We start from the raw sequence: 22,157 nt of genomic DNA on the forward strand, positions 1-22,157 counted from the left end.
GGTTTATGGCTGCCAGCCTTTTCTATTTTATTTCTCCATTTTTTCCCCTTCCCTGGGTGGTGTCCTCTCAGGTGAAGTTCCGCTAAGACTCACCTGGGGTACACATCCAGAGAGGAGAGAAACTAGCTTCAACATCGCTCCCGCTGTATCTGAACAAACCAGGTTAGTCAATCTGCATAACGTGACAAAAATACATAACTAGGGGTAAGGTTTTACCTCGTCAGATGTGGTAGGTGCTCTAACTTCTAGAAGATGCAGATTTTTTGGGCCCCGTACTGGTGTGGTACGGTAGATTCTACGAAGAATCAAGAAATAGTCTTAATTGATTTGATGAAGGTGCACTAAGGCTGCATATATATGAACCGTAATGCTATCCAGTTACCACTCATGTAACTTGACCAAATATAGAGATGGACAGAAGGATCTGAGGACTTTCCCTTCACTCATCTATTCCCCTCACTCTTTCCCTTCACTCCTATATTCCCCTCACTCTCTCCCTTCACGCCTCTATTCCCCTCATTCTTTCCCTTTCTCCCTCCGTTTTCCCTTCCCCCTCCCTTTCCTGCTTCCCTTCCCCCTCCTACCCCTCTCCCCTCCCTCTCTTGTCCCCTTCCCCTCTCCTATTCCCTTCCCTCCTCTACCCTCTTCCTTTCCCCCTCTCCCCTCCTTTCTCTTCCTCCATCCCCTTCCTTTTCTTCCCTCCCCCTCTGCTTTCTCTTCCCCTTCTTTACCTTACCCCTTCTCCTGTCCCATTTACCATCCCCTCTCCTATTACCATCCCCTCCGCCTCCTTTTCCCTTCCTGTTCCTTTTCCTCCCTCCCCTTCCTTTTCCTTCCCCCGTCTTTCCCCCTCCCTTTTACCATTATCTCTATCTCCCTCCTTCTCTACTCCCCTTTCTTTCCTCCCCACCTTCCTTTTGCCCCTCCCCTCCTGTGCCCCTCCCCTCCTTTCACCTTCCTACCTCCCCTCTATCCCCTTCCTTTTCTGTCTCCCCTCCTTTACCTTCCCCCTCTGCTTTCTCTTCCCCCTTTATTTCCCTTTCTCCCTGCTTCTTTCCACCTCCTCATCTCCCCTTTACCGTCCTATCTCGCCTCTCCCCTTTAATATCCCCTCCCCGTTCACTATCCCCTCCTTTTCCTTTCTCCCCCTTCCCCCTTCTTCTTCCTCTTCTCCTTTCACCCATCCCTCTCAACGCTCCTTTCCTTACTCTTACCCTCCTTCTGCCCGCCTCTACTGCCCCCTCCGCCGCCCTGTCCCTGTCTTCTTGCTCTACTTTTCCTTTCATGCATCTCCCTTCTCTTCACTTCTTTCCCCTCCTCTTCCTCTCCGCGCTGTCGGTGCCCCCTGCCTCCGCCCCCTCTCTGCCCTCCCCGCCCCTCCTCCTCCTGGGTGTGGTGCTGTACTTTTCAGGGTGGGGTCAGCTCGGCGTTGGCTGTGAGTCAGGCGGGTGGGGCTGGGCTCACTTCCCTCGCAGACCTCACTTCCCTCTCTCCTCCCCCTGCTCTCAGCCCTCCCTCCCTGCCTCTCTCGGGCTCTCCCTCCGGCCGGTGCCTCCTGCCTCCAGACGCTGCTCCCCGGGACCCTCAGGTGAGCCTGGCCTCTGGCCCCCTGTCGGCGCCTCCCTGGGGGGCTTCACTTCCGGCCGCCGTGGGAGGGTGCCTGGGTGGGCTAGGGATTGGAACTCCGGGTGGGTGTGACGTGGGGGCCTGCCGGCCTCCGTCACTGTGCTCTTCCGTGTCGGGTGATTTTAAGGTGGTGTTGGTAGTAGTAGTGATGGGTGGGGTATGTTCTTTTCACATTGGGTTTGTAGTGTGTGACGTTTCCATTTTTGTTTGCCGTTCCACGACTTGTGTGTGTGCAACTCTACAGGCCCGGGTGGAAACTCTGGCGGGTTTGTGCAGTTGCAAATATGTCTTTTGGGCGTGTTTGTGCGGCGAGCGTTGGCAGGGTGTCCTTACCCAGCGTGTGACTACTTGTGCACACAAGCCAGGGATGTTTCACGAGGTAAGAGAGTTGTGTACAGTATCTAGGACTTGTTGCTCTTCAACAGTGGGAAGTGTTTGCCGAGTGTGGCCGGATTGTGTTTGCAAGGCACGGTGTATGTGTGGCTGTAATGCTTGGAGGGTGTGGTGTGGCGTAATGCTTGGAGGGGAGGCTCTGGTGTGTGCGCGTGTGGCTGTAATGCTTGGAGGCTCTGGTGTGTGCGCGTGTGGCTGTAATGCTTGGAGGCTCTGGTGTGTGCGCGTGTGGCTGTAATGCTTGCACAAAGTATTGGTGTTTTTCACAATTGTGTGTGTTCGTGCTCCTCCATCGGCACCACGTGAAACCCGTCTCTAACTTGTGTGTTGGGTGAGATTGTAAAAGTGGATGTTCCGGCGAGGACGCGCCCCCCGTTGCCGGCTGACAGGGGTTGAGACGTGTGCGTGTGGGTGGGCCTCGGCTGTCCTCGTTTGCCCCTCAGTCTGATGTGTGTGCTTGGAAGCTGTTTGCATGAGAGCAGGACGTTGTGTCCCCAGCCTAGTGTGCGAGTCAAGGGGCGTTGCGTATATCACCATTTCTGCGTTTAAAGACCTCATGGTGTTCACTGTTCGTGGGGAGACTGTGCGTGTGTGCAGTCTGCTGGTGTCTCTCGTGCACAACGTGTGGTGGTTGTTTGTGGTTTGCACACCAGGCCTGGTTCTGCACCGTGTGGGGACAGGGCACTATAAGGCATTTCAATATCTGTGTTCAGCGTCTTATTTGGAAATCGTTGCACAACCTGTGGTGCAATCTATTGAGGTGTAGCATGTGAGGGGCCTGTGTGCACTCAGTGTGTTGCGCGCCATGGGTTGCACTCTCCACGCCTACCTGCTGCCGCAGGGCCCTGCCGCTACTTCCTATTTCGCACTTGCACCCAGCAGCACTTGTGAGGGTGGCTGAGGCCACTGGGGGTGTGTTTGTGCTCTGTGTGTGTCCGGGCACCTTGTACCGCTTCCCGTTCGGTTGTTTCATGGTGGGATGAAGCTTTCGTAACATTTGTAGAGCTTTTGCCAACAATGTTAATTTGACATTCAAATGGGTGGGAGGGCGCTGACAGCTGGGCCTAAAGGGAGGAAGTGGGTTGTGCCACCCGGCCTCGAGGGTGGAAGATGCTGCCAGCCTAGGAGCGGTGGAAGGAGGGTGGTGCCAGCCTAGGAGCGGTGGAAGGAGGGTGGTGCCAGCCTAGGAGCGGTGGAAGGAGGGTGGTGCCAGCCTAGGAGCGGTGGAAGGAGGGTGGTGCCAGCCTAGGAGCGGTGGAAGGAGGGTGGTGCCAGCCTAGGAGCGGTGGAAGGTGGTGCCAGCCTAGGAGCGGTGGAAGGTGGTGCCAGCCTAGGAGGGGTGGAAGGTGGTGCCAGCCTAGGAGGGGTGGAAGGTGGTGCCAGCCTAGGAGGGGTGGAAGGTGGTGCCAGCCTAGGAGGGGTGGAAGGTGGTGCCAGCCTAGGAGGGGTGGAAGGTGGTGCCAGCCTAGGAGGGGTGGAAGGTGGTGCCAGCCTAGGAGGGGTGGAAGGTGGTGCCAGCCTAGGAGGGGTGGAAGGAAGGTGGTGGCAGCCTAGGAGGGGTGGAAGGAAGGTGGTGGCAGCCTAGGAGGGGTGGAAGGAAGGTGGTGGCAGCCTAGGAGGGGTGGAAGGAAGGTGGTGGCAGCCTGGGAGGGGTGGAAGGTGGTGGCAGCCTAGGAGGGGGTAGGATGTGCCACCCGGCCTCGGAGGGTGAAAGTCTCCTCAGTACACTCTAGGGTGGGGGTGTCCAGTCCCGCCCGGGTGAGGCCTCTGACCTCCCGGCAGGCCACGGAGAGTGAGCCGAGCTTTGAACCCAGAGAGCCGAGGGGGGAGCTGGGCCCGGAGAGGCGGCCGAGCCCGGGCGGGGAGAGCTATCAGACAGGCCCAGGGAGGGCGCCGCGCCCGCCTACTCGGAGGGGAGGATGGAGGGAGGGGTGCGGCAGCTCTCCTGGGAGGGAGGTAGCTGCCCCCCACGTGCCTCCCGGAGGCACCCAGAGACCTCACGGGGGGGGGGAGGGGGGCGGGGCCTCGGCCCTCCCCCCCCCTGGGCCCTGCTGGCGCCGGTGTGTGCCCGGGCGATTCTGGGGGTACATCTACCTCTGCCGCTTCCGCAAATACTGCATAGAGAATCCTTCTCTGGCACCCGTAGTGCGTGACAGTGACGTCATCGTCAGGCGTCCTCTGCCTGTTGACGTCAGCGGTGACATCCACGATAGTGACGTCACAAGTGGTCGCCATGATAGTGACGTTAGCGGGTAGGCTGGCGAGACTGACGTATTTTGCAGGGCGTCCTTGGCATTGTGACGTCAGCAGCCATCGGAGACTTCGCCCACAGACATCCATGCGGGTGACTCCGCCATTAGGCGACGTATGCGCGCGCGCCCACCCCTTGACCCAAGGCCTCCGAGCGGCTGGCACCCGTGCCCCAGCCCCCCCATGCAGGGTACGTCATTGGCGTGGATGTGCGTGACGTGTCCACTCGGAGACGTGTCAATGCATGTAGTGCTGCCGTCTCTCCCACGCTGTCACTTGCAGTATCTTCTCCCTGCCCGACCTTGCGTGACCCGGCTCTGACCCGCCCGTGACCTCTAGGCTGGGCGTCTGAGCAATGTCACTCAAGGCCAAGGCGGGCCGGGTGACGTCACTGGCCGGGCCCCCCTGACTGACCCTGCCTTCTGCTTGTGACATCTGTGGTGTGGGTGTGTCTTGTGATGTTTGTGCCGCTTGGGGAAATGTGTGTACATGTACTCTTCTTTTATTGCCGGTGTGTGTGCCAGCCGTCTGTGTGTCTTTTAATGTGTGCTGCTCGTTGTGTGTAGGCCGCTGGGATATGTGTGCAGCGGATTAGCTAGAAATGTAAAATGCCTCTTTCTTTGAACCAAAGCTCTTATGGCACCAAGTCATCACAACCCACCCCAGAAAAACTTGCTTGCCTCTTCCATCCAAGCATCTATCCATTCATTCTTTCATTGTTCCACCCACCTATTGATATCCACCATTGCACGCTCTTAGCATTCAATCTTTCATCCATCATTGTCACAATTCAGTCGTCTGCCCACCCATAAATCCATCAACCATTCTTTCACTTCTCCATCCATTCGCTGTTTCACACATCCATTCTCGATCTTTCACTCATCCACCCTTTTACTCAGCCATTCTTCCTTTCACTCATCCATCCACCCTTTTCCTCAGCCATTCTTCCTTTCACTCATCCATCCACCCGTTGAGCCATCATCCATTCACCCTTTGAGCCATCATCCATTTATCTTTTCACTCTTCCATCCACCCTTTCATTCATCCAACCTTTCACCTTTAACTCATCCATTCTTTCCTTGACTCATTCATCCGTACACCCATCCAGCCTTTTACCCTCTCTCGCCCATCCTTTCTCTCTCTCTCGTCCATCCTTTCTCTCTCTCTCATCCATCCTTTCTCTCACTCACTCACCTTTTCACTCATTTTTCCATTATTTCACTCATCCGTCCTGCCTTCCTTTCACTCATCCATCTTTTCACATATTCGTCAATGCATCTATCCATACACCCTTTCACTCACACACCCTCCCACGATAATTATGAAGGTCCACCAAGAACACAAACCCCCTGTCGCTGCTAAAGGAAGGTGCGGCATTCACAACGCACCCTGAGTGTATGTGCAGTTTAGCATCTCTGCAATTTTTGATGTGCCCTTGTGTTTGTGCATGTATTGTGACTTCTGTCTAGTCTGAGTATGTATGCGCGCCTTCCAAATGTTTCTGATGCATGCCTGACCTGTCTTGTGACACGTGTGATGTTACCGCCTACTTCCGTGTGCTCCACCCGACAACAGTGCTCGTGCGTGCGTCTAATGACATCACCTCCTGAGTGTTGTGTATTTGCGCGTTTTGTGATGTTTTTCTAAGTACAATATATAATGGCCACCACTAAAACGCAACTCGTAGCGCTGCTTCTGTTCTATGGGGTCTGTCCGAATGAGAGAAGCTGGCTCTGTTGTGTGTGTGTACACATTGTTAGCCTAGCGCCAGGACACCCTCCTGGGGGTAACTGTGTGCTTTATAAATATTGTTTATACGCTAGTGTAATACTCAAAGCTACTGCTCTGGTTGGGACAGAATCCAAGCCAAGGTTGTCGTGGAGGGAGTCAGGGCGAGAAAAGGGCACTCTTGCTCTCTAGGTGGTGGCCGATCTTAGGGGCATTTGTGTTACTGGTCAGATCCTGGCTGATTTACCTCAGCAGTGACTGACCTTTGAACAGATTTACCCCCTCCCTTCCCCTGGATCATCTATTCGAGTGTTAAATTGGAAGTGAGAGGGCGTGGGCGGGGAGGGGTAGAAAGGCAAATGTAGGGACAATGACCGAGAATTAAGATCTATAGAGCAAATGAGCAGGCAGGGGTGGCCTGAAATAAAAAAAATAATGAAATAAAAGTTAACTTTGCCAGCTCATCAGATCTCTAAATCTAGGCAGCCTGGGCCCAGCTCTGCAATACTCACGGGTATCCCACATAGTGTCAAGACACGTGACGCAACAAGGGAGTGCTTGCCCCAACTAGACTCCACGTCACCCGGCGCGGGGAAGGAAAAAAACTCCTCTTCTTTAAATAACCTTGTCACACTCTAGTAGTGTCATGCTTCATCACTGGGTTCATCCCGACTCCTAAAGCTCACCGTGGGCTCAACCATGTTCCCTGGACCTCTCGTAAGAAAGGACCTAGGGGATGTAATAACTAAAGATTAAAAGTTCCTCAATCCGCTCCATGGTATTCCTTTATTCACAGAATGGTTGGGGACAATAAAACTAAATAACAATTTGGGGTATATAGGATTCAATGGTCCTGTGATTCTTCCTTAACCAACATGCTTCATCCCTCCTCTCACAGGCCTGAATAGGTCCGGGGCTTTCATCAGGGTGATTATATTAACCCGTTGTGTGCTTATGACGAGCTCAGCTTGTCATGAGTCACGGTTGAGCTCCACTCATGACGAGCTGAACTCGTCTCGGCCGCTGGTACGTTCGCACGCAGGGATAATTTCCCCGCTGTACTGAATGTTCCAAAACGGGTGTGGTCGTGACAAGCTCAGCTCGTCACGAGTGCAGCTCCACTGTTAAGCACAGCAGCTGCACTGCGCGCGGTCCCCCTGCCCCCGCACAGCGGGGGGGGGGGGGGAGAAACACCCCGCAGCGAAAGTGTTAAACATGTATCTCCTACCCCATATGCAGCCGTGTGCGCTGGTCAAGTTGTGTAAGGAGTGCAATCAACCATATGCATGGGCAATAAAAATACTTGCCACTTCTGGTCTGAACGGTAAAATCAAAAAAATATTTTGTGCAGGTTCAAGTTTTGGATCTCTTATTTTCTATGGTACCTCAAGTATCATTATAATATAATATGCCAGTGTGTGGCTGCTCAAATTGTGGCATGCGCTGTTCCCATGCGCGTGACTGTTTGCTCAGTGGGCATGTTGTATACACATGCAATTGCGGGCCTCGGCAATGTGTGCATCCATCCGCTTGCCCTCCTGAGTTCAGGATGCAAAATCGTACAAAACGACATGTGATGCAATATCACTTTTATGATTATTTGTGCCCAAGTTAATCTACTGCCATAAACCTCATTGACAAGCACACAAGCAAACTTGAGCTAAATCTATCTTGGAATGTCCTCGCATTCAGGAATTTTGGAGACAAACAATGCGTACTATATCACAAACATTGAGTGTCCTTGGTCCTGAACCACGGAAATGCTTATTAAACATATGGGACCCTAACGACCTTTCTAGACACGGACAGCAGTGGTCCATGATAGGTATGATAATAGCAAAACGCGACATAGCACAGAAATGGGGAGCAGTAGACACCCCCACATTGACACAATGGTGCACAAATATGGACAGGGTCATTATAATAGAGGGGACAGTATATACTAATAGGGCGTGTCCACGTAAATGGAATAAGATATGGACCCGGTGGAATGTTTTCAGGGGGGAAATCTGTGAACCTTTGGAGGAGGACGACTCGTTGACATCGGAAGGGGAAGAAAATTAGGGGGAGTGATAGTGGGAGGAGGGGCAAGGAACCAGGACGTACCCAGATGCAGGAGTAGGGGGAGGTGGAGAGGACGGGAGGTTAAGCTAAACACCTGATCACTAACCAAAATCGACTAACGGTGAGGGAATAAGGTAACGGCAGACTAAGTGGTCTCGGTTCTACGCACATATATAACAGACGCTCGACAACTGTAACTGGAATAGGGGATAGACACTTGTTACTTGTATGACTCATCACCGAATGTGGTAACTTCTTTGTTAGTATTGTTCTATTGTTATAAAAATATAAAATTAGACCTACATCGATCAGTATTATGAACGCGAACCATATGCACAAATTGATTTATAATGCCGCCGTGCCCCCGGGATGTCGGCTCATAGGCTGTGTAGCCCGGATACTATTGCGTACATGTGAAAACGTTGCGGCCGGCCCCAGGGGTTGTAGGCCAGAAGCAGTGTAAGTTTGAATGGTACAATAAAGGTCTTAAAAAAAAAAAAAAAAAAAAGCTAAATACACATTTCACATCAACTCAGCTGGTTTCTGGAAGCTTATGAGGGCTGAAGGTCCAGGGGTATGCCTTCTAGTCAAACCCTATGGTGGTTAAGAATAAGAAAAGGTAAGGATATAACAACATCTTTGATAAACATTTCTGGTAACTGCGTTTTCAGTCGCTGCAACCTGCAAGGGAAACATAACTTACTCATCAAGGGTCCCAGCCCCTCCGTGCTCAAGGCCGGCCCTGTTTCTCTGCTAGAAGCCTTCAGCAATGGGGATTTCACAACTCCCGACTACAGATACTACAAACAGTACATCTTGCAGTATTGCTTCTAGTATACCGGCGCCTGCATCTTGCAGTATTGCTTCTAGTATGCCAGGGCCTGTATCTTGAAGTATTGCTTCTAGTATGCCGGGGCCTGCATCTTGAATCTCTAAATCGTAGGTCTATCTTAATCTTTTTCTTGAAACCATATCTCTGCAACCAAACAGCATCTCTTCATTCCATCAAGCTGTCCCCCATAAATGTACAAGAAAGTAGCTGGAGTCCATGCATGAAATATTTTCTTTGAGAGCACCGTTCAATTCCAATGACCAGTGGATTGACTACTAACTTTGGGCTCCCGAGTAGCGCGCTACTCATAAAGGGTAATGAGCACTATACAAATTCCCTTTTAATTCAGTACTCGCAGGTTCTCCCAAGCGCACACACTTACTGACTTTGAGCCCTGGTGCACCTGCACTTGCCGAACCATTGATATACACCCCAGGGTTTCTGTAGCTGGATCGTTCCTTAGCCGTCCTGATGGCATGTGATGCGTAGGGCCGTATAACTCATTTACAACAGAATAGTCTACATGTGTGCTCCACACAATATGGCCAGGCGGTCGCCGATGTCCCATGATTACTTACCATTACCCACACACCCCAACTTTGCAACATTGCAGTGAGCCCATTTCTTAGGGTTAGGGGTGGTAAGACCCCTGGCTGTATTTTTTTCCCACACAAAAACCTTTTCCATATCATTTTTGCACAGTACCAACATTATTTACTTCTTGTTTACAAGTGAGACCTAGCCTTAACGGAGACTAGTACATGGGAGTCACCTAACCATAACTAGGCTGTTCCTGTGCAACCGACAAAATATTCTATAACCAGTCCGAGTGACATCAAGGCTGGCTCTGTGCCCCTCCTTTTTACCTGTCCCAAAGGATGGGGGCCCTCCTCATATGTGGGGGGGGGGGGGGGGTGGCCCACCTTCCCTCTCTCTTCCATAATGAGGTCTCCCAGCTTGTAAGTTCCTGTGTGGTGGGGCCCGGCTGCCCTTAGGATACCTACTCTGGGTCCCCCTGCACCCAGGTTCCTCGTCTCCCAAGGGCCAGGGCTAGGTTGTGCCCAAAAGCACCTGCGCTTTGTGCAAGGACTTATGATATGATATGATATGAAGCGGTACTTGTATAGCGCGCGGTCACTCCAGGGAGCATCATGGCGCTTAGGCTCCATTCGATATGATGGTAGGATTTTACTGTTTGTCGGTGTTTTAATCGAGGGGGAGTTAAACAAGTGTTTTGCAGACTGAGTCAGCTAGAACATAAATCCAGGTTTTAAGGGATTTTTTAAAAGTCTGTTCGGAGGTGATTGCTCGAAGATAGTGAGGCAGTTTGTTCCATGCCTTGGCACCTATGACTGCCAGGGATTTTCCTCCTTTTGTGGCCAGTATGAATTTAGGGACAATCATCAGATTGGCAGTAGCTGACCTAAGTTCTCTTGTGGGATGGTATCTATTGAAAATGTTATACAGGGATCGTGGGCCGCGCCTGTGGAAGGCCCCGTGATCACAAGGACTTTAAACAAGATGAATTTTTGGATGGGGAGCCAGTGCAGCATATCCTATGCGGCCGAGGCCGAAGATTTTCTAGGCCATCTGAGAACCAGCCTCGCTGCAGAGTTCTGTACCATCTGTAGTTTATGCAGGGTAGATTTCGCCACTCCTGCATAAGGGCTGTTGCAGTAGTCTATCCTAGATGTGATCAATGCGATTGCCACCGTACGACGGGCTGATAGAGGTAGGAAATCAAAGAATTTCCTGAGGCCTTTTATGATATTAAAACAAAGGCCAGCAACTTCTCTAGCCTGTTGTTTAAAAGAGCGTCTCGTCGAATTTTATTCCCAGATTACGTGCTGCTATGATGGTGTTTGGTGGGGCTTCTGCTTCTGTTGGCCAACAGGTATGTGGGGTGAAGAGGTTGTTTTTGCCAAATGGTAGAATTTCTGTTTTAGCAGAGTTACATTTGAGATGGTTGTTATTCATCCAGTTAAAAGTCGCCGTCAGACACTCTTTCAGAACCAGTTTGGCTTTGTCTGAGTCTTCATCCAAAACAAGAACTAATTGAGTGTCGTCTGCGTAAGCTATAGTGCTGCAAACTTGAGTCCTGGGGCATCTTCTCCATCTTCTCCCATCTTCTCTTCAGAGCAGAAATGTCCAAGCATGGTGATCTGTCTTCTGTGTATCAGGAAGTTTTTAAACCATTTTAACACGGTGCCCCCTATGCCTGCCTTAACCAGGTGATGTAGTAGAATAGCATGGGACACCGTGTCAAACGCTGCAGATAGAACTGCCCTCCTCCCTAGAGCCAATGCAGCTCTTATGGTTTCTGTGGTTGCAGCTCTTATGGTTTCCGTGGTTGACAGAAGTGCAGATTCTGTAGAGTGACTCGCTCTAAAACCTGCTTGGTTTGGGTGGAGGATGTTATTTTCATCCAGAAATGTTGAGAGCTGCTTATTGACAGAAGCTTCAGCACATTTACATAGGGCAGGGAGTTGGGAAATGGGGCCGCAAGTTAGATAGAACTGAGGGGTCGTGTAAGGCCTTTTTTTGTAGTGGTTTCACCGCTGCAATTTTCCAAGAAGCTGCAATCTCTCCAGTTTGGAGTGATGAGTTAAGAATACCATTGATTACAGGGTTTACCTCCTCTTTGATTGAAGCAGTAAAGGGGGACATGGATCAAACGGTGAGCCGGACTTGATTTTGGAAATGGCTTGGGAGGATTCTTCAAGACTAATCATAGCAAAGGTGTCCCAGTTGGCTGGCCCGGACCCATTGTCTTGAGTATTCTCTTCATCTTCTTGAGAGATTTGAGGAAAATCCTTAGTGAGATTTATTACTTTTTGTTCGAAATATGTTGCTATTTAGTTACAAAAGGTCTGAGAAGGCGGGATTTCCTGGGACAGAAATTTTGGGTTTCTAAAACTATTTACAATTTGGAAAATTTCCTTTTGGTTATTTTGTGCTGCTTCAATCAAATTTGTAAAGTAGGTCGCTTTAGTGCGTTTTATTGATGCGTGATATTTTCTCCTAGCCGTCTTAAAGACCTCCTGATCGTCATTATTATAGTATCTACGCCATCTCCGTTCTAGTCTTCGCACTTTTTGTAATGTGTCTTTTAATCCACTAGTAAACCAGGGAGCAGATGTTTTCCCTTGTCTGGATTGATAAAGACTCTGTGCTGGCGGTCCGAGTGGGTGCAGCGGAGGGGGGATATAATACTTGAGCAAGAAACTTTTTAACCAGCAGTCTTTATAGTTTTAATGTGATCCTTTTTTTACTCACCAGTTTTATTCTTTCTTACTGTAATGATTTTAATTAATTGAACAATTAATAAATTCATTCATTCAATGGGTGGATGAAAGGTAGAGACCACGTGTCAGCGACCGTTCAGATCCCGCGCGCACCTGCCACCTCCTTCTGAACTGGTGGCAGCACCCCTTACAGGGTCCAGGGACGTAGATGTTAAGTTTGGTATAAAAAAGAATGCCGTAAAGGGCCCGAAGTGTCCTTCCTAATCTTGGACTCACCCGCCCTGCTTACATACAACAAAACAAGAGAATGTGATACATTGACTGCTAAAAAAAGAACAGAAACAAGGGGCTCATGGGTGATGTGTAGGCATGCCGCTTGTGACATCCATGTGATGTGGTTGTGCGTCTTGTGATGTCAGTGATGTGTAAACATGCGTCTTCTGGCGTCTGAGTGATGCATGTCGTGTGACACCTACATGTTAAGATGCATGTGCGTCGTGGGATGGTCCTGTAAATAGTGTTGTTGGGAACTGATTTTTTTACAAGTTGGTAGGAAGGAGTGTGAAAGGATGAGGGTGTTGGGAGAGAACTTTAAGCGGCAGGGGCTGATGCCCGTGTGCCAATTGTGTCCAAAAATGTGATTTGTCTTTTGGTGCCAATCACTCCACACACCATTTGCTGCTACAAGAATGTGCTCCTGGTCAGACTCTCCTATAGACATAAGCACTGGAATTATGTGATTGTGCAGTTGTGATCTTGGCAGAATTGAAGATTTAACGTATGTGACACATAATCTATCATCTACTGCATCATTTGCAGATTTTAATTTAAAAAAATATATTTCTAGCTCAAACGGTTCAAAAGTTAGTAAAAACGCAGCGACACGTTGCTGCGCAGTGGAAGTTCCTTTGCAATAGTTGACTGGTCACCTTTCTGTAACTTATTGCTATATTTGTGTGTTAAACTGGTAATCTGGGTGTCTTTTTTTGATAACCATTTTAATTTCAAACACCTAATAGAGGAAAAGTGTCTGACCTTCATTAGATACACGGGTTCAATTGCAAACTATGCCCAGAGGCTGGGGTGCTGGACCCCAGGTTTGATTTTAAAATTGTATAATTCCATATGTCAGGGATTCTTTTGTTAACTTAGGTCGAACAGACCTATTTGACAAACCAGAGACAAAGTCAAAAGACATAAGTGACATTAAAACACTGTGGAGCTTATACATACAGTGTGGGGTTGCCTTGCGCTGCATAGACTTTGCAGGGGGGTGTTCTCCTGTCTGTCAGAGGTGTTGGCATGGGAGCTTCCATGCATGCCGCGATTGGCCTTGCTGCATGTGATGGGGGGTATTGGGCGCAATAGATATAAACGTCATCTGTTGTTGCTAGGTCTCATGCTGGCAAAGAGGGACATAGCTAGGGCATGGAGGGCGCACCGGGCTCCGCCATTGGCTGCATGGAGGAATGGGATGGACTTTTGTATGGGGCTCGAGCTGCAGCTCTTTATTGCCAGGGGATGCCCCGTAAACATTTTAAGATTTGGAAAAGATGGGTGGATTGCTGGAGCTTGACCCGCCGACGGAGGGGGTCGCTCTCGTGCCAGTCTTATAGGGGGATGGAATCCGGGATTTGCAGGGTGTTGGGTGGACTCAGTGTGCTGTTTCGGAAATACAATCCTTTGTGTGTAGTGGCATAAACGCAATCGGGGGGAGGGCGGGAGGGTATTTGTTTTGCTATAAAAAGTAAACCGCATTATTGTTGATCCATTGTGTGCAGCAGCCTCCGGGTTGCGGAGCTATGCTGTGACATCTGTTAAAAAAAACACAGTGTAGAGCGTTTGCTATGGCGCAGCGTGAAATCATTGAACTGGGGAAACACTCAGTGAGAGACCATATCTTAGTTACAACATCACAGGGCATAGAACCTTACTTGACATTAATGACAAGTGCCCATGATCGCTTTTTGGTCTCCCGCTTTAGATTAAATTATATCCATCACTTATTGGCAGTACCTGCAGGTTTTATTATAAATCCCGAAGAGAGGGGGTCCTGCGGCTGCGACAGTAAGTCTCCGCAGGGCACCTTTCACTTCATTTTACTCTGCCCGTACTATGCCTTCCCCAGGAAATTTGTTTTTAAAAGGTCTGCTAAGAAAAGCTAGATTTAGGCAGGCACGGGTATCCTTGTTATTTTTAAAACCGCCCACTGATGTTTTTACTCTTTATTGTGTGGCACATTTTTTTAACACTTTCCGTGCTCATGATGAGCTCAGCTCGTCATGAGGCACGGTGCTCATGACGAGCTGAGCTCGTCGTGAGCCGTGGATCGCTCACACGTGGGGATAATTCCCCTGCTGTGCTGACTGTTGAACGGGTGTGGTCATGACGAGCTCAGCTCGTCATGAGCACACGAGCACTGTGCCTCATGACTAGCTCGTCATGAGCGCTGTGCGCGCCCCCCAGCACAGCAGGGGAATATGCCCCGCACGGAAGAAGTTAAGAGCTGCTTTGAAGTTACTACAACAAGGGGGGATTAAGTCCATTAATGAGTTTTAATTCCCTGGTGACACATAGTAGATCATGGTTTCTTAGTAATGATATTGTATTTCTGCCATCTAAGTCAAATGTATATATTGACTGCTATTGATATGCTTTTATGGTTTGTGTATAAAATTGAATAGTGTTATTATTATTATATGGTAATGAGGGGCAACCAATGCCTAGGCAGTGTTAACAAGTGTAAAAATTACAAAATAATGAAGAGTATCAAAATAATCAAGTAATATTATCTAATGTACAGCTAAATTCCGCATAATTTGCCTTTTCTTGTTAAATAATTTACTCAACCCTGCCCTATGGTTTTACCCTCCCCTGCTGCATAATTGCAGTGGCCCTGCCAATAGGGCAATCGGGCAGTGCCCGAAGGGCTAGTTGGTTAGCTCAGTTTTGGCCATGTTTATGGGCCTGTTTTACGATCTGCTGGGCCGGGTTTTACTGTTGATTTACCTGGAATTAAAACAAACTTTGACTGCAGCAAGGACAACTCCCTGCAGTCTTCCTTACTTTGCAAAACACTAATGCAGCATCTTTACAAGTTTCAAACTGCCCCAATTTGTTAACTTGTGGCACTTTTCACCATCGTAATTCAATTTGAATTTGGCACCAGGGGCCCAGCCCGACCCCTGCGCTCATCTCTGTTGACAAGGCCCGTCTCTGCAGCCACCGTAGTGTCGTGCTCAGGGCTTTAAGTGGGTCGGGTCTTAGCGTAGCTGAGCACTGGAAGTCTTTTAAAGGGGACCTCAAAGTATCTCCATTGGGCTCTGTTTTGTGCCCTCTTCCATCGCAAGATCGCAGACATCCACGACACCTTCAACAACACGGCTGCCATGACATCCACTGAAACCCTCAGCCCCCACGACCACCATCCGCACCAACCACCTACTCTCCTGGACCAACATAAACGATGACGACACCATCAAGGTTATGAACACCATCCACTCCGGATCTCTGTCAGACCCCTGCCCACACTACATCTTCAACAAAGCCAGCACCGCCATCACACCCCATCTCCGGAAAGTCATCAACATCTCCTTCGAGACAGCAACCTTACTGGAGAGCTGGAAGCACGCCGAGATGAACGCCTTACTCAAGAAACCCAAGGCAGGCGGCAAGGACCTCAAGAACTTCCGGCCCGGCTCCCATTCCCGGCGAAGGTCATCGAGAAGACAGTCAACAAACAACTGACCCGCTACCTCGAGGAAAACAGCATCCTGGACCTATCACAGTCGGGTTCCGCAGCAATCACAGCACCAAAACTGCCCTCATCGCCGCCACCGATGCTATCGGGACCCTGCTAGACAACGGAGAAAGCGTGGCCCACATCCCCCTGGACCTGTCAGCCGCTTTCGACATGGTCTGCCACCAAACACTACAAACACGCCTCTACGACGCCGGGATACAAGAAAAGGCCCTGGACTGGACCACCTCCTTCCTCACCGGCAGAACACAGAGCGTCTGCCTCCCCACTTCCCCCCCCTCCCCACCCACCCCTTCCACTCCGAAGCCACCGAGATCATCTGCGACGTACCCTAGGGCTCATCCCTACGCTGTTCAACATCTCCTACGCCGACTACACCCAGCTGATTCTCTCCCTCACCGCCAAAACCAACCTCCCCGAAGGAATGAAGGCCATCGCCAAATGGTTGAGGAACAGCTGACTGAAGCTGAACTCTGACAAGACGGAGGTCCTCATCCTCAGATCCACCCCTTCGGCCTGGAACGACTCCTGGTGGCCGACTGCACTGGGAACAGCTCCCAACACCCACCGACCACGCACGCAACCTGGGGGTCATCCTAGACTCAATACTCTCCATGACCAAGCAAGTCAACGCCGTGTCTTCCTCCTGCTTCAACACCCTACGCATCCTCCACTAGATCTACAGGTGGATCCCCACTGAAACAAGAACGGTAACCCAGGCCCTCGTCAGCAGCAGGTTGGACTAATGAAAGCCCTCTATGCAGGAGCCTCGGCCAAACCCTAAAACTGCTTCAACGCATCCAGAACGCCTCTGCACGCCTGATCCTTGACATCCCTCGCTGCAGCCACATCACACTTCACCTGAGAGACCTGCACTGGCTCCCCGTCAACAAGAGTATAACCTTCAAGCTCCTCACCCACGTTCACAAGGCACTCCACAACACCGGACCAACGTACCTCAACAGACGACTCGGCTTCTACACCTCCACCCGCCAGCTCCGCAGACCTCACCCTGGCCACAGTCCCCCGCACCCGCAGAGCGACCTCTGGCGGCAGATCGGTGTCCCACCTTGCCGCTAAGACCTGGAACACCCTCCCCATCCACCTACGGCAGACCCAAGTCCTACTGTCCTTCAGAAGACTCCTCAAGACCTGGCTTCGCGAACAGTAGCAGCCCCCCCCCCCCCCCTCCCAGCGCTTGAGACCCTCACGGGTAAGTAGTGCGCTTTACAAATGCTATGATTGATTGGCACAGACGGTCCATTTTTCCCGCACTGCAGTGACAGCAGGCGCATGGATGTGCGCGATGTGCGCGTCATGCCATGTGAGCGTTGTGGAGGAAGGGAAAGAGTCATTTCCTCTCTGGATTTCCCTTCTCTTTCCCTTCTCTTTTTGAAACTCCGGAGCAGCAGCATTGTTGTGGTGTCACTAGGGCTTTAAGTGGAAACGTTTTCAATATTGTATACAAGCCATAGTTGCTGCTTATTTATCTTATGCAACTAACAACCATTGACAAAGCCAATAGACCCGACTTTTAGGTATGAGGTTACTTGTATCATATATCTGGATGCAATGACGGAAGCAGCCAAATACAAGTCGGGGGGCACACTCTGCTAAGCACAGATTTTTAGCGTGTGTTTTAAGCCACGCCCTTAATTACACTGGCCACGCCCCTTTGAGAGACCCCCAGTTTTGTATTCCACTTAAAGCTGTGCTGTAGGTCGGGCAGTGAAGGGCGCTGGGGTCAACTGAGGACAGGATGCGCCGGGTGTCGCTCGTACATGAGGAGGAATGGATCGGATTAAACTCCCGGACCAGCCCTGCCACAGGAGGCGCGGGTGTTGAGTGAAAGTGGGGCACGGGGTGTGCCCAGGAGGAGGGTCCGGTTTCACTCCGGGTGGGGCCGGTGATCCCTGTGTGAGAGGCCCCCCGGAGGCAGGAGCCGGGGTGCGCCCCGTGAGGTTCAGCCGGAAGGACCTGCTTGGCTAGTCTGAGGCCTGGCCTCTCCGCCTCCTTCCTCTGACACCTCCGAATGCGAGCACCACCCCGGGTTGGCTCTTTGGGGCGTGGGTACCGCTGGCAGCCCCTTGGCGGAGGTCGGGGTCCCGGGGGAGCAGAGGGGGTAAAGGTCCCCTTCACCAATGCAGAGCACTCCTCCCCCGGAGACATCACTCTGGTGTGGCCCTCAGTTGGCGCTGAGGTTTGCTGCTCTGGTCCCCAGTGTGGGGCCCCTCTCTCGGTCCATACCCGTCCCTCCTGGCTCCAGAGGCCCAGGGAGCACCAGCGCCCGAGGGCACGTGCAGCAGCACTGCGAATATTGTACAAATCTGAAACGACTGATTGTGTTGATTGCAAAGATGAGTGTACAAAGCCTGCCTGCTGTGATGTGTGGCCTGCAGCCAGGGCCCAGCTCCTTGGCAGGGCAGCAGAGATGGCATATCTCTGCCACCCCTCCCCGTGCCCAGTTATTTACCCCTCACCACGCCTCTGCAATGAGGCATGCACCATGAATTGGGAGCTTTTTGCATTTAGAATGCAAATTGTTCATTTGAAAAGGTACGGACGCCCCTGAGATTTTGGGGAGGGGGGAGGCGGAGCAATGCTTTTGGGGACAAATGTTTTCATTTCAATTGTAAAAGGCATTTAATGATCTTAACTTTACTCCACCACTACTTAATGGCGGCTGCAGCATGGCCAGGCGCAGTGGGCGCGTCAAATGCCTGCCCGTCTACACCCATCTGCACTCAGTGCAGGAAAAGAATGTTCTGAGCACAAATTTTCGTGTAAAACAAGTTCCAAATCCACTCAATAGTCCAATTCCTGGTAATCTTTATTCTTGATTTACAGAATCTTCTTCAAATCACAAATTGCCGTAGCCAACACGTGTTTCGTCAGTCTTGATTCCAAAGAATCTCTGACTTCATCAGGGCCGACAGTTAATTCTCAATCCAAATTTCAAAATTCTTCATATTTGTCAAATATCATAAAGGTCAATAATCAAACCTCTGTCTCAAAATGTCCCATAATACGGACATGGATGATCACCAAAGAGTTATCCAATATCTAGGTCGCAGAGAGTGCTCTCACGATGAGCCGCAATCGAGATTGCCCGACCACCCAAGGTAGCTTTAGTAAATCGCGGACAGGTCAAACAATTTGCTTCAGAGGATTGTAGATGGCGACCGGGCAGGTAGTTTCTCATGCGTTTCTTGATGTAGGCCGGTCTAGTACCATACAGTGTCTTATGTGCGATGCACAAGTCTTTAAACATGGTCCTCTGTGTAATCCGCAACCAATGAAGTAGTAGTAACAGCGCGGTGGCAAGCGCCCGTCTCTGCCGTTTAAGCAGCCTTCTTGCTGCATCATTCATTCTCACGTGGAGCTTGTCCACCAGATTATTAGGGAGGTCGATATACAAGGCATTTCCATAGTCCAGACGTGACAATATCATTACTGCGACCACTGTCCACTGAGTTGAAAATGAAAGAACTGAGATCAGTGTCTGTGGTTATCCGAGAAGAGTTGTGCAACTCCCACATACTGGGGCCACATGTTTGGACATTGACAGGCTACTGTCCAGCTTAATGCCAATATTTCTTACTACTGGTACGGAACGGGGCAAACTCTAGTGGCCAAAAACTGCCCAACCAGGGATTCCCCTTCGTGGCAATGGTCAGCACTTCGGTCTTTTCTGGATTGATCTTCAGAGAGTTCGCTGTCATCCAGTTCATAGTGAATTGCATGATTTTCTGCACGCTCTACTGTGACTGCGTCGTGCCCTTGATCCGCACGAGCAGCGGAGTCATCCGCATAATTTAACAGTTGGATATCCAGCTGTGCCAGAGCTGCAAACAAATGCTATATATAGATGTTAAACAGCAGGGGTGATATCGCATATTCTTGAGGGACCCCACGGGATAAAGCCCTTGGCCCGGAGACGTGACCACCCATCTGTTCCTACCTCTGGGAGCGGTCATTCAAAAGAGACGAAAGTCCCCACAAGCCAGCAACTGATACGCGAGCTGTCGATCGATTGTCTCGAACGCTGCGAGAGATCGAACAAGATCAGCGCCGAAGATCTATTCTTGTCTGCTCCAGAGTACATCCTGCACAGAAAACATTACTAACTCTGTGCTGTGATGGGCCCGAAACCCAGATTGTGGAGGGTGGAGCAGTGGCTGGCCCTCCACAAATTTTGTAAGGGTCTTGGTGGCATGCCGCTCCAGAATCTGAACCGGGCATGGCACCAGGGATACAGGGCGATAGTTCTTAAGGTCCTTGGGGTCCGCCCCAGACTTCTTCGGTAGAGGCCTGGTGTTGGGGCATCAGATTGGTATTTTGTTAGAAAGTAGAAGAAACATGAGGTTGGGCTTGTATTTGAGTCTCGCTGTGCGCTCTTTGTTGAATTTCTGCCAGAATTACAATTTTGATTCTGGTTTGTGGCTTTGTTTGGCAAGTGTCCCCTGCCAGAGAGGCGCAGTGCTGTTCACTGCTTGGGCGTGCGTGTTAATTCGCTCTACTCGGCTGTTTTAATCCACAGGGTTTTTCCTGAAAGTCTTTCCTGAAGCTTGAACAATGCTGGGCGTTGACAGCATCATCTGGGACGCAAGGCTTTGATCTGCATGGCATTGAGGTGCAGCACAAACTTGATCTCCTGTGTCCTTCTCATAACCCTCTTTGAGCAGACCTCGAGGGCTCCTCTGTTGCAGTCAGTTCCGGTGAGGGCTCGGCCTCTAAACGGAGGTAACTCACTGGGTCTGTCGAGCTCTGAGGCACCAGAAACCCTGATCCCAGACGGACACTGCGCGCATCTGGAGTGCCCTCAGAGAGGCGCCCCCAGCAGGGCTGCCCGGTGCTCTCCTGGCATGCACCTGGGTTCACCAGCACATGTCATGCACACACAGTGGCGCCCACCCTGGGGGGTCCGAAGCTCCCCCTGCCGGCCTCGGCCAGGTTTGTTTACCACAGTGAGGTGCTCGGACCTCTGCAGAGAGGCCGCTCCAGTGGCCCCTGGAGGAAGGTCAGAGGTGGGACGGGGCCCCGGGCGCCTCCTGTCCCCTCTATTCGTTCCATCTTGCGGACTCGGTCGCCGCAGCCGATGCCCCTCTCTGGGCACTGCTCTTGTTTGCCCAGTTGATCCCAGCGGCCCTTCTGGAAGGATCGAATGTGACGTCATTGCAAGTGTTGTCAACCTACAATAGCAGCGCCCTCGGGGTGCCCTGCGGCGGGAGAGAGCTGCTCCCCGCCCCACCCTCTTACCCAGGACCCCCGTGCCTGCTTTGCAGAAAGATCCCTCGGGTCCGACCACCGGTGCTCTGTACACTCTGCCACATCCACCTCGGAGGGGGAGGCTGCCCGGGCTGGACCGGTCCAGAGCCCTGCATGTGGGATGCCTCGTGCCCCGCCCTCCGTTTCTGGGCCCCCTCAAAGCCCGGGTTGTTCCGTCACCTGTGAGGGGGTAAAAAACAGATTAAATTGAGGCCAGTGGCGACCAAAGGCCTGCTTCTTGGAAGGGGGTCGCGCCTCTCATCCCCCCTATCTGCTGCCAGTATTTGAGCGGGCTCCACGTGAGCCCTGTCCTGCAAGGGGGATGGGTGGGGGGGGGGGGGGCTTCACTGTTGTCCCAGTGTCACACAGCTCTTTAATGCAGACTCCACGGTGTCGGGGGCCTTCTCTTCTCTCCTCCCTCCTAGCAGTAATGGCCCTGTAGTTGCTACTCGCCCCAGCCTGCCAGGCACGGTCTGCCCATGCAGTGTGTTGGCATCCGACAGAGGCTGTTTGTAGTGATTGCCAGCCTATTGCTTGATCACACCGGGTTAGGATGACGCTTTTAGTAAAGGTTTGCTGCAGACTTCTATCTCTCTTTACCCTACTCGTGATGGGTTGAAATCCCAGCAGGGCTGAGTCAGCCTTTCATTCAGGTCGGTAAAACGAGTCCCCTGGGGTAACAGGAGCCCTGGTCATTATCCCCCAGAGCACGGTGTTCCTTGGGAAGGTGTCTGCTGTTATATAATATTTCACCCCTTAAATATTTATAGGGCGGTGTCACGTGACCTCCCTCCGAGGCCTGGGTATTAATCTCTCGTTATGTCACACTATTCAGCCTTGGAGTCCCCCCCCCCCCCCATTACACACACTTTTCTGGTTTGTCAGGGTCTCCAAAGGGGTCTTTACCTGTGGGTCTAGCCTTTAAAAAACGCTTTAGTTGAAGTGAAGGTTGACGGCTCAACCTCGGATAAGAGGACCCCCCCTCCCTCCC

The 22,157-nt window shown here is 51.2% G+C and overlaps 1 protein-coding gene across 1 annotated transcript in view; it reads left to right on the forward strand.

The window, feature by feature from the left end:
- The first annotated feature begins 933 nt into the window (after positions 1–933).
- The window catches only part of ELOVL1 (ELOVL fatty acid elongase 1), a 185,697-nt gene continuing 164,473 nt past the window's right edge, over positions 934–22,157 (forward strand). The window contains exon 1 of the mRNA XM_078672306.1: positions 934–1,588. The gene's annotated coding sequence lies outside the window, so the exon portion shown is untranslated. The remainder of the gene's footprint in view (positions 1,589–22,157) is intronic.

The sequence above is a fragment of the Lissotriton helveticus genome, chromosome 1_2 (genome assembly GCF_964261635.1).
Source record: "Lissotriton helveticus chromosome 1_2, aLisHel1.1, whole genome shotgun sequence".
NCBI classification, from domain to species: Eukaryota; Metazoa; Chordata; class Amphibia; order Caudata; family Salamandridae; genus Lissotriton; species Lissotriton helveticus.